The 12,102-nt window shown below is 36.5% G+C and overlaps 1 long non-coding RNA gene across 1 annotated transcript; it reads right to left on the reverse strand.

The window, feature by feature from the left end:
• Positions 1-9,058: 9,058 nt before the first annotated feature.
• Positions 9,059-10,704, reverse strand: LOC133843871 (uncharacterized). The gene is made up of 3 exons (XR_009894549.1): positions 10,349-10,704; positions 9,382-9,438; positions 9,059-9,303 (listed from the first exon to the last, which is right to left on the reverse strand). It is a non-coding gene; the product is annotated as an uncharacterized LOC133843871 (long non-coding RNA).
• Positions 10,705-12,102: the final 1,398 nt, after the last annotated feature.

A 12,102-nucleotide genomic window follows, 5' to 3' on the forward strand; every position in this document is an offset into this window, starting at 1 on the left:
AGAGCAACAAATTCTTTGTTTTTTTTTCGTTTGCATCAATCAAAGCTGACAAAAAAGCTCACAGCAAGAGCGACAAAAGTGCGTACAAAAAGAGGCAAAGAGAGAGCGAAACTTAGAGAGAGAGAGAGTGCTCATTTTACTCAACTGTTGGCAATGAAATGAAGGAGGCCTTGAAACAGTAATCGAAGGCGTATTTATTTGCAATTCGAGCGCTGCATTGATAAGCCAAATTGTGGCATTAGTCAGCTTGTGATTTAATACCGCAATTCCAAGGTATTTATAATCATATTTTTTAATCATAACAAAATTGATTTATTTACTGTTTTTCTATGTGACCTTCTGCATTGATGTGCTATCATCAGCTGCATTTACTGGCAAATAATATAACTATTGATTTACAGCCGCCTGCTTGTAGCTGTTATCTTTGAACAACAGCTGATTGGGCAGCACTCTCACAGTTAGCTCTTTGTCTCTTCTCTAGTTAAGCTTTTCACCTCAAAGCTTAGCGCAAGTAATACAACAGTTGCAGCTTACCAACGCCAGATGGCGGCTGCTTAGCACACAGCTCAGGCTCAGTTGAAAGTTAAGAAAATAAATTTGGATATTATGTACATTATTTAAATTGAAATTAATGAATGCAAATTTAACTCAATTCATTTAAAAAAATATATAAAATGTTGTAGGAAAATTGTAATCATACTTAAAATGTTAATTTTATTGTTTTCCAAATACATTTAAATACTATATAATTTCGATTGACATTATTATTAATTATTTTTATATATTTACTTCAAATTTGAAACCATAAAAAAATGAAGACGCCTAATTTTTCGTTCGTTTAAAAGAAAACAGATAAATAATGTTACGTTAAGTTTATATATTCATGTTAAATCATTTATTCAATTCTTTTCAATTAAATAAAATTTTAATAATCTTATGAAAATATATAAAGAAAAATACCGTTATTGAAAAAATATAAATCAATTTACGAAAATTCGAAACGATTTTTAAATTTCCATATAAATTACATACGTTAGTTTGTCTGCTACCTGTTGTATATACTGTATATATTTATTATTTACATCGCTTTTGAAACCCCTAAAATTACGTATACGTACAAATCTGCATAATTGTGCAATTCAACCACAAATTTATAGTGCTTAAAGTCGTTTGGTAGTCACACATGGATTATTGGCTGGTAAAATATTTGGCACGCCAAATCTCAGCACCGTCTTTGGGTTCGTCTCAGTTCAAAGCGGCAAGCAGTGAGGAGGGGGGGATGGGGGTTTTTCAAGATATATTGACAAATGCTGTGAGCAATGGCAGACGAGCCTTCTGTAATTTATAACACCACAACTCAGACGTGCCTGACAAAGCAAGACCAGACATAGCTGGAGATTGCTGCGTCTCATTCCAAAAGGAGGCTTTAACACTTACATACCAAACATACATACACACTCATAATATACATACACCTACTATACATATAAATACATCCCTTGCCGCCGCAGATTCTGCAGGTGTTTAGTTATTTATGCCTTGTCACACATACTTCTCACTTCTTATTACATGTTCTTGTTTTTCTTTTGGTGTATTTTCTGTGTGTGTTTTTCAAATGGTTAAAACAAATGTTTTACGCAGCGTGCGAAAAGTACGTGTATTCTTCCTCTTCTTGTTTTTGTTGTTCTGTGTGTGTGCTTGTGAGTCAAAAACTCGTAAAGGATTCGACCCCAAATCCAAATGGCAATCCTACTTTGCCCTCAGCGCTCATCGCTCATGTCTCTGTTCTGTTCTTTTGGAATAGAATAGAATTTCGAAAGAAGCGCAAATAAAAACATTTATGCATTACTTTTATTGCCAGCTATTTGGTAGATTTAAACGTATGCGCAAGTGAATTTATATTGAAGTACGAGTAGCACATCACGTTGATAACCTTTGGTCTGTATAATGTGTGTGTTTGAGTGTGGTAAAAGCAGCTTGAGCATAATTATCATCAAGACGCTGCAAATTATGCTACATTAAATTAAAGTGTCGGCACTTTCTCTTTGGTTGAATGAATATTTATTTTATTACTGTGACAGCAAGTGTTGTCTATTTTGCTGAGTAGGAAATGATACGGTGGGAAATATTGCAAATATGTTGTACAGAATGTCTTTAATTTTGGGTTGGATTTTATGCTCTCTGAAAGTGTTAATAATTTCATGTTTATGTAATGTATAGGCTCAAATATGGAAACGATTAAGTCAAAGCTGCTTAATAAAAATTATTAATATTATAAAAAAATGTAATAGAGCATATCTATTATTTTAAGTTAGATAACATAAAATTGAAAGTGCTTTAATAGTTTGATTAATACCACAAATATGATATACAAAATGTCTAATAATTAGATAATTCTAAGAATACTTCAAATATGCTCTACATAAATGTTTATTATTTGAAGTTAGATTACATAAAATAGAAAGTGCTTTAATATTTTGATTAATATCACAAATATGTTATACGGAATGTCTACTACTTAAAATGCTTCAATAATTTCAAGAGTACTACAAACACGTTAAACAAAATGTTTATTATTTTAAGTTAGATTTCATAAAGAAGAGAATGCATTCATGATTTGATGAATATAACGCATATGTAGATTTATGCTTGCTAGATTAAACTTCGCTGAAAGCACACTCGAATCTTAAGAAAATATTGCTCTTAAACTTATCTCTGATGGGGCTGCTCTAATTCTGTAGCTGGCTTATTGTGGTGCATTAATTTCACATATCCCATCTCCCCCCTGTCTATTCCACAGCTGTAGTCAAGAGTACCACATCCTTCACACACTCACACTTTTGTGTGCTTCCCATACTCATATAGTATAGAGTCTGTACCTCAGTTGTGCTCGCATGCCATGTGAGAGCTGAGTAGACTATCATGACATTTGAATAATGCGCGCACATTTGGCATTTTATTTTATCATCAGGCATTTTGCTGATGTGCTTACACGCCTTCTCCTTGGCTCTACGACAACAACAGGAGGAGAAGGAGCAACAACAACAACAATAGAAAGCATCTTGTGCTCTGCTCTCTGATGAAATTAAAGTGCGATTCACATTCACAGCCATTGCTGTCTTTCTTTTATTTGCCTTTACTATTATTTTACCATTCATTCGTTTCATTTTGCAGTCGACACGCCCCCATTCTTCCTTCATTTGCCATTTTTTCTTGTGTAGTAAAAGTTACTTGCTCTAATTACCACATGAAAAACTCTTGCTCTTTTGTTGCCGCTCATAAAAAAACTGTTGCCAAACTGAAAATCAAAATGTTAAGTATACGCAGTGTGTGTGTGTGTGACGCAACATACTTTGTATTCCGTTTACAATCTCGCTCTCGCTTTCGTCCTTTACTCTTGTCAAACAAACTAACAAAAAATAAGAAAGGGTTCAATTTCGAGGCCTAGCTGAAGTAAGCTGTATTCACGAATTTGTTTGCACACGTTTTGTTTACATTTCGGAGGCAGCTCTCGATGAATGTTATTATTATTGTAAATGCGTTGTCGGTAGACGGTTGTTAGTTGTGGAAGAATTGAGAGTAGTTGCCTTGGCCTTTTCAAAAAGTATTTCGCCGCATGTTGCTAACAATGCATTGAAATTTTGATTGCAATCATTAAAATGCAAGCGCAGACTTGACGTTTGCCAAGAAGGAAGACGAGGAGCTGTACACAACAATAACAAGAACAGCATAATGAGCGTAGCACGCAGTCGTCCTGCAATGCGCAAGGTCAGTCAAGGACGATTCACAAATGTTGTTGTTGTTGATGTTGTTGTTGGCACTCGCATTTTTTCCTACTCGCTCTTTGCTGCTTGTTTGTTGTTTGTTGTTTTTTTTTGGTACTCGGTACATATTTTTTTCCATTTTGTGTAATTCCAAACAATGGCAGAGGCAGAGCTCTGGCACCCAGGCCAGACAGCAGCAGCATCCCCAGCAGCGACAGCGACACAGCCACAGCAATTAGAGCTTTCGTACAACAACAACGAAAAAAAGAAACCATTGGTAAGCCAGTTTCTTAAAAGAACGAAACAAAAACACAAGCTGTAATCCAACATGCAGTACGACAAGCACGCAAAATGAAACAACAATTTTGCACCCACAGATTTATTGCATTTTTTTCCCAAAAAATTTAAATTTAAATAGAGAAACAAGCGCTGCATAATCTGTGCGGTTTAATTTAGAAATTTAGTTTTTAAGCTCTTTGCCAAATACTTTACACTAAATTGTTGGAAATTTTCTAAAATAAATAAATGCTGCTTTACTCTAAGTATCATTTATTATGCCCTTCGCAGGGCATTTGAAAAATGCCAAACTGGCACTTCTAACATTCTAAAGAAAAAGAAAATACAAAAATAAAATCAATAAAACTAAAGCATCGTCGAGGCTAAGTAATTCAGTCTCTGAATTCGGCTTGTGTTGCCTTGATTTTGAGTGGCTGCTCAGGCTCAAACTCAGGCTGAGGCCGAGGCTGAGATTCGAGTGCATTGAATGGGCTAATTTAAAATGTGGTCAACACACAATGTAAGCCAAATATTGATTTGCAGCGCAGCACAAATTAAGGCGACAGCATGCTTAATGGAAAAAGAAAATACCAATTCACCAAGCTATTGTCGAGCGTGCTCGACTTTCGGTATTAATTTTAAAATATACGAAATTCATATACCTCAAAATAATCCGAACGCTATATAGTATTGATATACTACTACTACTACTACATTTAAAATATACCATAGAGTACAAAAAATACCACAAATGTCAACCAAAGCCCATACAAAAGATTTTCTTAAATAATAAATTTTATATGATTGCAACCAAATTTACGGGAATCATAAATATTATATTATAGTTGGTTTTGTATGTTCCAAAAAGAGCTTCAATTTAATATGAATTTTTTTTCGATTTTCTGAGGAGGAAGTGGGCGTGGCAAAAATTTGAAACAAACTTGATTTACGTGCAAATATAACTAGTGCTGCAGAAAAATAAAGAAAAAGATTATATATCTAACTCTTCTGGTCTCTAAGGTCTATGTTTTCGTACGAACAGACGTACAGACATCGTCTCAGCGGTGATCATGAATATATATACTTTATAGGGTAGGTATAATACCCTTCTACCTTATGGGTAACGGGTATAAAAAGGCAGAAAAAAAACAGAGCAACATCGATAACTCTCGAGTAAAGTGCTTGAATTATGGAGGCGCGCCTTGTTGTTGTGGCATTCATTGTTGCACAAAATTAATACAACATTTATGAGTCATTTATTGACCGCTCATTATGTGTGCATAAGTGTGTGTATAAGTTAGTGTGCTGGACCCCCAGAAGGCCAAGCAAATGACCCGCACAGCTGGCGACTTCCTGTCGCTGCGTCGCTGCATTTGGTCGTTACACATTTTGTTAACGTCGTCGTCGCTGCTTTGATTATTTGCCCAACCAAATTAGCGGAAATTATACAACAATAATGTGCACTCTAGCGCATGAATCTTTCTGGGCGAACTCAACATTCCGATGCCCTGCTGTGAGCAGATCGAATTTGTATTATTGCCTTGTATTTACACACTCAATAGTTGAGCCAGATAATGTATTAATTATGCCTCAAGCTGTCCTTTTTGCATGTTCTCACACAAAATCCGATTCGTGTGTCCACGAACAACGCATAAAAGTCCATAAAAGTGTGCAGCAATTTCATGTTCAGCATGCTCACACGTATTTCTTTCTGTGTTGGCAATGGGCAAATATATTTCATATTTATAACATAATTCGATATAATGCGAGCGAGTTACACGCACGACAGAGACAGAGAGAGAGACAGAGACATAGAGAGGGTGAGGGTATCTCTGGGGTTGGAGTAGGCACATTATGGGCCATCGTAAAACCTGAATCAGCTTTTGGGCATACAATTTGTGGCCACACTGCGTATGCGAAAGCCCAACAACAAATATTAATACTGACCACAACCAGCAATAACAATAGCAACAACAACAACAACCACAACACGAAGGAGCTGTGAGAGAGGATGGCAACGTTAAGAGCGATAACAATGGTGGGCCAAATTCGGTACACAACAACACAAAAGGCGAACAGCGAAACGCACTTTGCTCACTGAGGCATTAACATCTGTTGTCAGTATGTGCGAGAGTGTGTGTGTATGTGTGTGGGTAAGGTGATACCCCGTCCACTAAAATTACACCAAAAATTTGACCATTTGCCTTGTAAGCGTGTGTGTATCTATCGTGCCTATATAATTTCGATTTATGAAGGTATTTCAGAAATACGCACAAAATGCGCATAAAGGAAAACTTAAACTATCTGACAGTTATATCAACAAAATAAATATGCCTAATGGCTAATGGATTTAGTAAATATGCCAGTTCAGACTGCGGCCGCTGTGACGTATGCGTAATTTAGTTGTTGAGCTCCAAATAAAAACAATATTTGAAACGTTGCACTTTTAAAAGCAAAAACAAAAAAAAAACAACTAAATTGTTTAGACATTAGACTGACAAACAGTGAACAAAAAATGATAGAAAAGAACTTCCTTCATAACTGAATATCGATAGTAAATAAAGATATCAATAGTACATAAGAATATCAATGGCATAGTAGTAACAGTAGACGTACCAAGTGAATTCGTATATTATTATGTTTCATTTTCTGTTCGTTTTTATATAAACTAATTTTGAACCTGACATTCAATTTATATTCTGCTGACAACTGCAAAACCAAATATGAAAAACAATTTGTGCAGCTAATTGAATTGTAAACAATTTAAGATAATTTCGTTTCAATTTGAAAATGCAACTTATTGGCATTTCCATTTAAAAATGGGTTACCAAATAATATAAATTTGACAATTAATTAGAAATTAATTGCATAATTGAAGTATGTAAATTAAATTAAGTTTCAAAAAAAAACTATATATAAATCAAACTGCAATTTTCATCGCGTAAATTAAAAAGAGTAAATTGTTTAGACATTAAGTAATTAAATGTATAATTTTGAAAAAATATTAAAACTAAGTATATTTTTTTATTAGAAAAGCAATTTGTTGGCATTTCCATTTCAAAATGGGTTACCAGGTAACATAAATTTGACAATCTACTAGCAACTCATTTTTTTTTCATTTACAATATATATAAAGTTTAAATAATTTCGTTATTATTTCTTATTTTTTGCATTCAACTGTGATGGGAAAAATGTCCTTGCATTTTCTTGGTCAGCTGCACAACTTTAGCCTTCTCACCAATTGTCATTGGCAGTGTGCCAGCTGTCAATCTATTTCTCCCTTCGTCGTCCCCGTTGCTACACTCAGCACTTCGACAGCCTGTGCATATTTTAAGACAATTCTCAGCCGTCTCATTTTATGAACTGCTGCTTTCTTCAGCTCTTCACGCTCTTCACGCTCTCCACATGAGTTCCATCAGCTGCTAGCTTCCCCCTCTTTAATGTCGCATGGCGTTGAGCTTCGGTCTTGAGTCTTTCAGTTTATGTTGAGCATTTGCCTTTAAATATGCTAATAATTTTTTGGCGCTGCTTTATTAAATTTCTACGGCAGCACAGTAAAATGAAATGTGCTCCCGTTGCGACTCCCTCCACTCTCCTCCTGCTCCTTCCTTTCCAAGCCAAATGACATAACTTATTTAGCGTCTTTCGTGGCAAGCAGCGTGCAAATTAACAGAGCGCCAAAATGAGGGGCTGCAGATTGAGCTGGCAGCAACAGAAGTCAGCTCAGAAAGCTGAAAGCTGAGAGAGTTTTTTATGGTCGTCAGATTGGAGGCTGTGGTATGCCGCCTTTGCTGTTTTTTATATGCGCTTTAAGCTGTGAAATCGTCTCATTAAATTGACAGCCACCAAAATTTAGCGCGTTTTAATGCAAAAATAATTATATAATTGACGTCAAGCAGCGACAAACAGCCAGACAAGGTTAACTATGGTAATAGATGAAGTTTTTTGAACTGACACTTAACTTTCGCATAGTTGAGGCAATGTGCCAAAAAATATTCAAAGTAGTTAAAAAGTTTATTTCATTTTTAAGAAAAATAAGTTTCTATTGGTTCACAAAATAATTCCTCAACAGTTGCAGCCTAATTAATTGGGATGCGTGGAAATTTGAATGGCTTGAATGCCAATTAAAACGCTGTAATCAATAACGTAATGAAAATGATAGCTAGTGAAAATTGGTGTCAATTAATATTAATTATAATTGCAACACTTTTGTTTAATCATGCACCAAATTGGCATTAATTATAATTTCATAGTCGATTTTGCAATAAGCGTGCATATTTGATCAGTCCTGACCGATTGATTGATGAACCTGCTGATTGTATTAACTACAAACACACCTGCTCATAAATCATAATTGAAGTTACACGCACACACACAAAGAGGCACACAAAGAGACCTTCATAAATATTTACACACAGCAAACTCGATAATTAATCACACACACATGACAATATTGAATTGAATTTTTTAATTATTGCACGCCAGGGACAAAAGCTGTTGTTTGTCCTCGTTTTTGGTGTATTGTCGATGATAAATCTAGACTTGCATGAAAATTTCTCTTCTTATTTTTTGGTAAACACAATAAACGAAAACCAACCAAAATTATTGCATTGATTTTCAATTTGCACAAATGAGCACACAGAATAACCTCATAAAATTGTGTCAATTGCCGCATTTTAAACATATCGCAGCAATAAAAATTGATTTTTTAATAATAATAATCATAAATTACGATTCGAAGTTGCGGTGAAAAACAATTTGTGCGAAAATTATATATTATATTTTATAGAAACAATGCCGATTGAAACTAATTGAATAATTTTGCTAGTTAATCAGGTAAAAAATAAATTAGTTTATTAATTTGTATTAAATTTTTATTGAACAGAATTCTAATTTTGTGGGCGGATTTATTTACCCATTATATAACTGAATAATGAAAAATAACTGCTGTCAAAAATTCAATTAGCATCTTTGCGAAAAATGATAAATTCATATTCAATAAAAGCTGAAGTCAAGTTCAAGTGACTTAACTTTATTTATTGCCCTGCCGAAACACACAAATAATATATTCCACTTCGAAGGGTAGGATAGTATCTTTTGCTGCAAATCTGGCATATGGCAAATGCTGATTGACATTGAAAAATGATTGTCGCTATTTGGGTTCGAGAATTGCAAATAAATAAATATTTGGTATGCCCTAATAAATATGCAAATGTTGTTCTTCATTTTTATTTGCATTGTTTGGCGCGCGCTCCCATTTTATCTGTGCATGCGGCATAGCATTAGGCATTGCGTATACGCCAGATGTGACAGTCGAGTGACTTATCCTTGACTTGCTTACCTTTCTACCGTTTGGTGCTCTGGGCTTTATGCGGGACGTCTTCGTGTTGTGGGCGTTCTGCAAGAAGACAGAGAAAGAATTAGTAAGGCGTAAGACATTGATTTAAATGCAACATAAACAAAATTCACTTTGATGACTTGGACATGCATGAATATCAAATTATGTAGAACTAAAAGCTTAGCCCAACTCAGGGACTAGCTCAAGTGATGAGCTGTTTATATTTATGATGATAATGGCAGACACACACACACACTCGCAGACATCGCTCTCACACACTTTGACAGATTAAGTTACTTAAGCTGGACGAAGTCGAAGTTTCATGACTTGAAGTGGCCTTTCGCTGTTCGCATATTTCTTGCGGGGGGGTTGACGAAGGCGGCCATAAAAGATTTTGGCGCATAAATATTATGTTACGGCTCAATAAGCTTATGACGAAGCTGTCTTTGCTCAGAGTTTGATAACTGTGCTGTGATTGTCGCCATTAGTCATTAGCAGCTTAGCAGCCGCCAATCGCTCTGCTCTCTCTGTGTGTGCTTTCTGTTGATTTATATGTCCAGACACAGTTCTGAATCTCTCTTGATGAATTGCCTTGGACCGTCGACAGCTGTTCATAGCGCATACAGCGCACATATGGCCAAGATTGTTGTAAACACCTGCATTTAATTGCCAAGGATATTTTCACGCCTTAGCAACTTTTATGGGCATCCCAAAAGTTAACGACAACGCACTCACAAATTGCCGCTGCAAATATTTCACAAGCACAAATCCCAAACAAGATTGTCTGGCGTGTTATGGTCAAGCTAACCAGCCGTCAAGCCGCGTCCAGCTAATGAGCGGTAGAAGAGGGGTGCAGGGAGATAAAGAGAGAGAGAGAGAGAGAGAGACAGCACCGCAAGAGGTTAGAAAAAGTTTTTGCCGCTCGACTGGTAATGACACCCATTAACGCAGCGCAAAGTACTCGACTCACACTTAACAAAACACTGTTCTAGCTACGCTCCTTCGTTCTCTCTCTGTCTCTGTCTTCTTCATGTACCCGCTGTAAGCCACGCTCACCACACCGCCGCTGGCTTACGCACTCTTTGTGCTAATCGGTGTTTGCCTTTGCGCTTTGCTTTCGCAGCGTTTGCATAATTCCAGGCGCCGCTTGTGTCCCTTGTACCCTGTAGGCAATTTGACGGGTTGACAACGTTTGCCTAAGTGAAAAAGTTGCTCCATTTCGAAGCATGGCAATTGCATTTATCTTGAACACTTTCAAGACGAAGCGACGGTTTATATGAAATTTAAATTTAGTTAGTGTTTTAGATCAAAATAAACAACGTATTCATGAAGTTGCTAGGGAAAGATTATTGCTAGCAAGAGCACATTCATTGCCTAATCTGATATAAATTTAAATAAATAAATAATATAAATATTTCTCTAAAAAAAAAAAATGTTTAAACAAATCTTTTACCAATGGAAATTTTTCTGAAGTAAAATTATTTAGTATTAATTCATTCATTAATTCACTTTAATTTATTTTATTTTATCAAATGTTAAATTTTTACAACCTATTATGACTCTAAAAATCAGAACTTAAATAAAATAAAATGTCCATCAGCTCAAGAAGATCAGCCAAGTTAAGAAGTTCTTAATTTCGCATCTGCTGCAGGGTATTTGTCAGTCCATAAGTCTTCAACACAACCGCAAACAAAAAAGCAAAGCTTTGCATAAAATGCCTAACGCCTTAAAAGCGCATTAAAGCCAAGCACAAAGAATGTTAATTAGCTTAGGCTAAAAAGGCAGTTTGTTTTATTGTGGAATGCCACAATCGCCCCGAATACAGGGTATAGCATAGTTGAGCAGTCAGCTAGAGGAAACACTTAGTTGTTGTATCTATTTGTGTGTTGATTTTATTTTTAGTCAAGCTTTTTCTCGCAACAATCCAATTATTGTGCTGCAAATTCATTAAAACCGAGTGCGAGTTCAAGCATAGACTCAGAGAGGGAAAGAGATAGAGACAGGAGCAGAGTGAGAGAAAGAGAAGGAAGGCAAAGGGAGTGTGAGACAAGCCCTGGGCTCAGTAAAATTAATTATCCATCAGCATTAGCAGGCAGCACTGGCCTTGGTCCTCTCATCCAGCTCACTTCTCCCTTTTCCATCTCTCTCATTCTGGCATTCCTGTGCCCTCTTTCTCGCTCACTCTCGTCCTGTCACTTTGCATATTTTCACGCCTCGACCATGGCGGATTTTCATTAACTTTTGCGTCAGGCTGCGGTGGTCATCAATTAAAATTTAAAGATAAGCGCCGGTTGGTCGCCGGTCTGAGTTGTCCGACACAGACTCGTTGTCGTTGGACTTGCTTATTGAAGTGGCCCAGCTGTGGACAGTGGACAATGGACAGTGGACAGTGTGTCACACACATGGTTGAGCATATTGCAATTCGATTTAATGTGCTTGCCTCCTCCTCCCTGGAGAGATGAAGAGGCAAAAAAAAGAGGAAACGCAGGCACACACAAATGTTGCGCAATATGCGAATTTTTGCAGCCCTTCGAATGGCAGCGAAGGCTCAACATTTAATGAAGCTGTAATGGGAGCAAAGGCCCCCACAGGATGTGGGCAAACAGCACTGCGTGGGTGGGCGTGGCTAACTGCAGTCCGCCCCACTTGCCCGGCTCGCGATGAGCTAGCAAATATTTGCCCATATAAATTACTCGCATATCTGTAAGCAGTGGCGAATGGCGC

The sequence above is a fragment of the Drosophila sulfurigaster genome, chromosome 2L, assembly GCF_023558435.1.
Source record: "Drosophila sulfurigaster albostrigata strain 15112-1811.04 chromosome 2L, ASM2355843v2, whole genome shotgun sequence".
NCBI classification, from domain to species: domain Eukaryota; kingdom Metazoa; phylum Arthropoda; class Insecta; order Diptera; family Drosophilidae; genus Drosophila; species Drosophila sulfurigaster.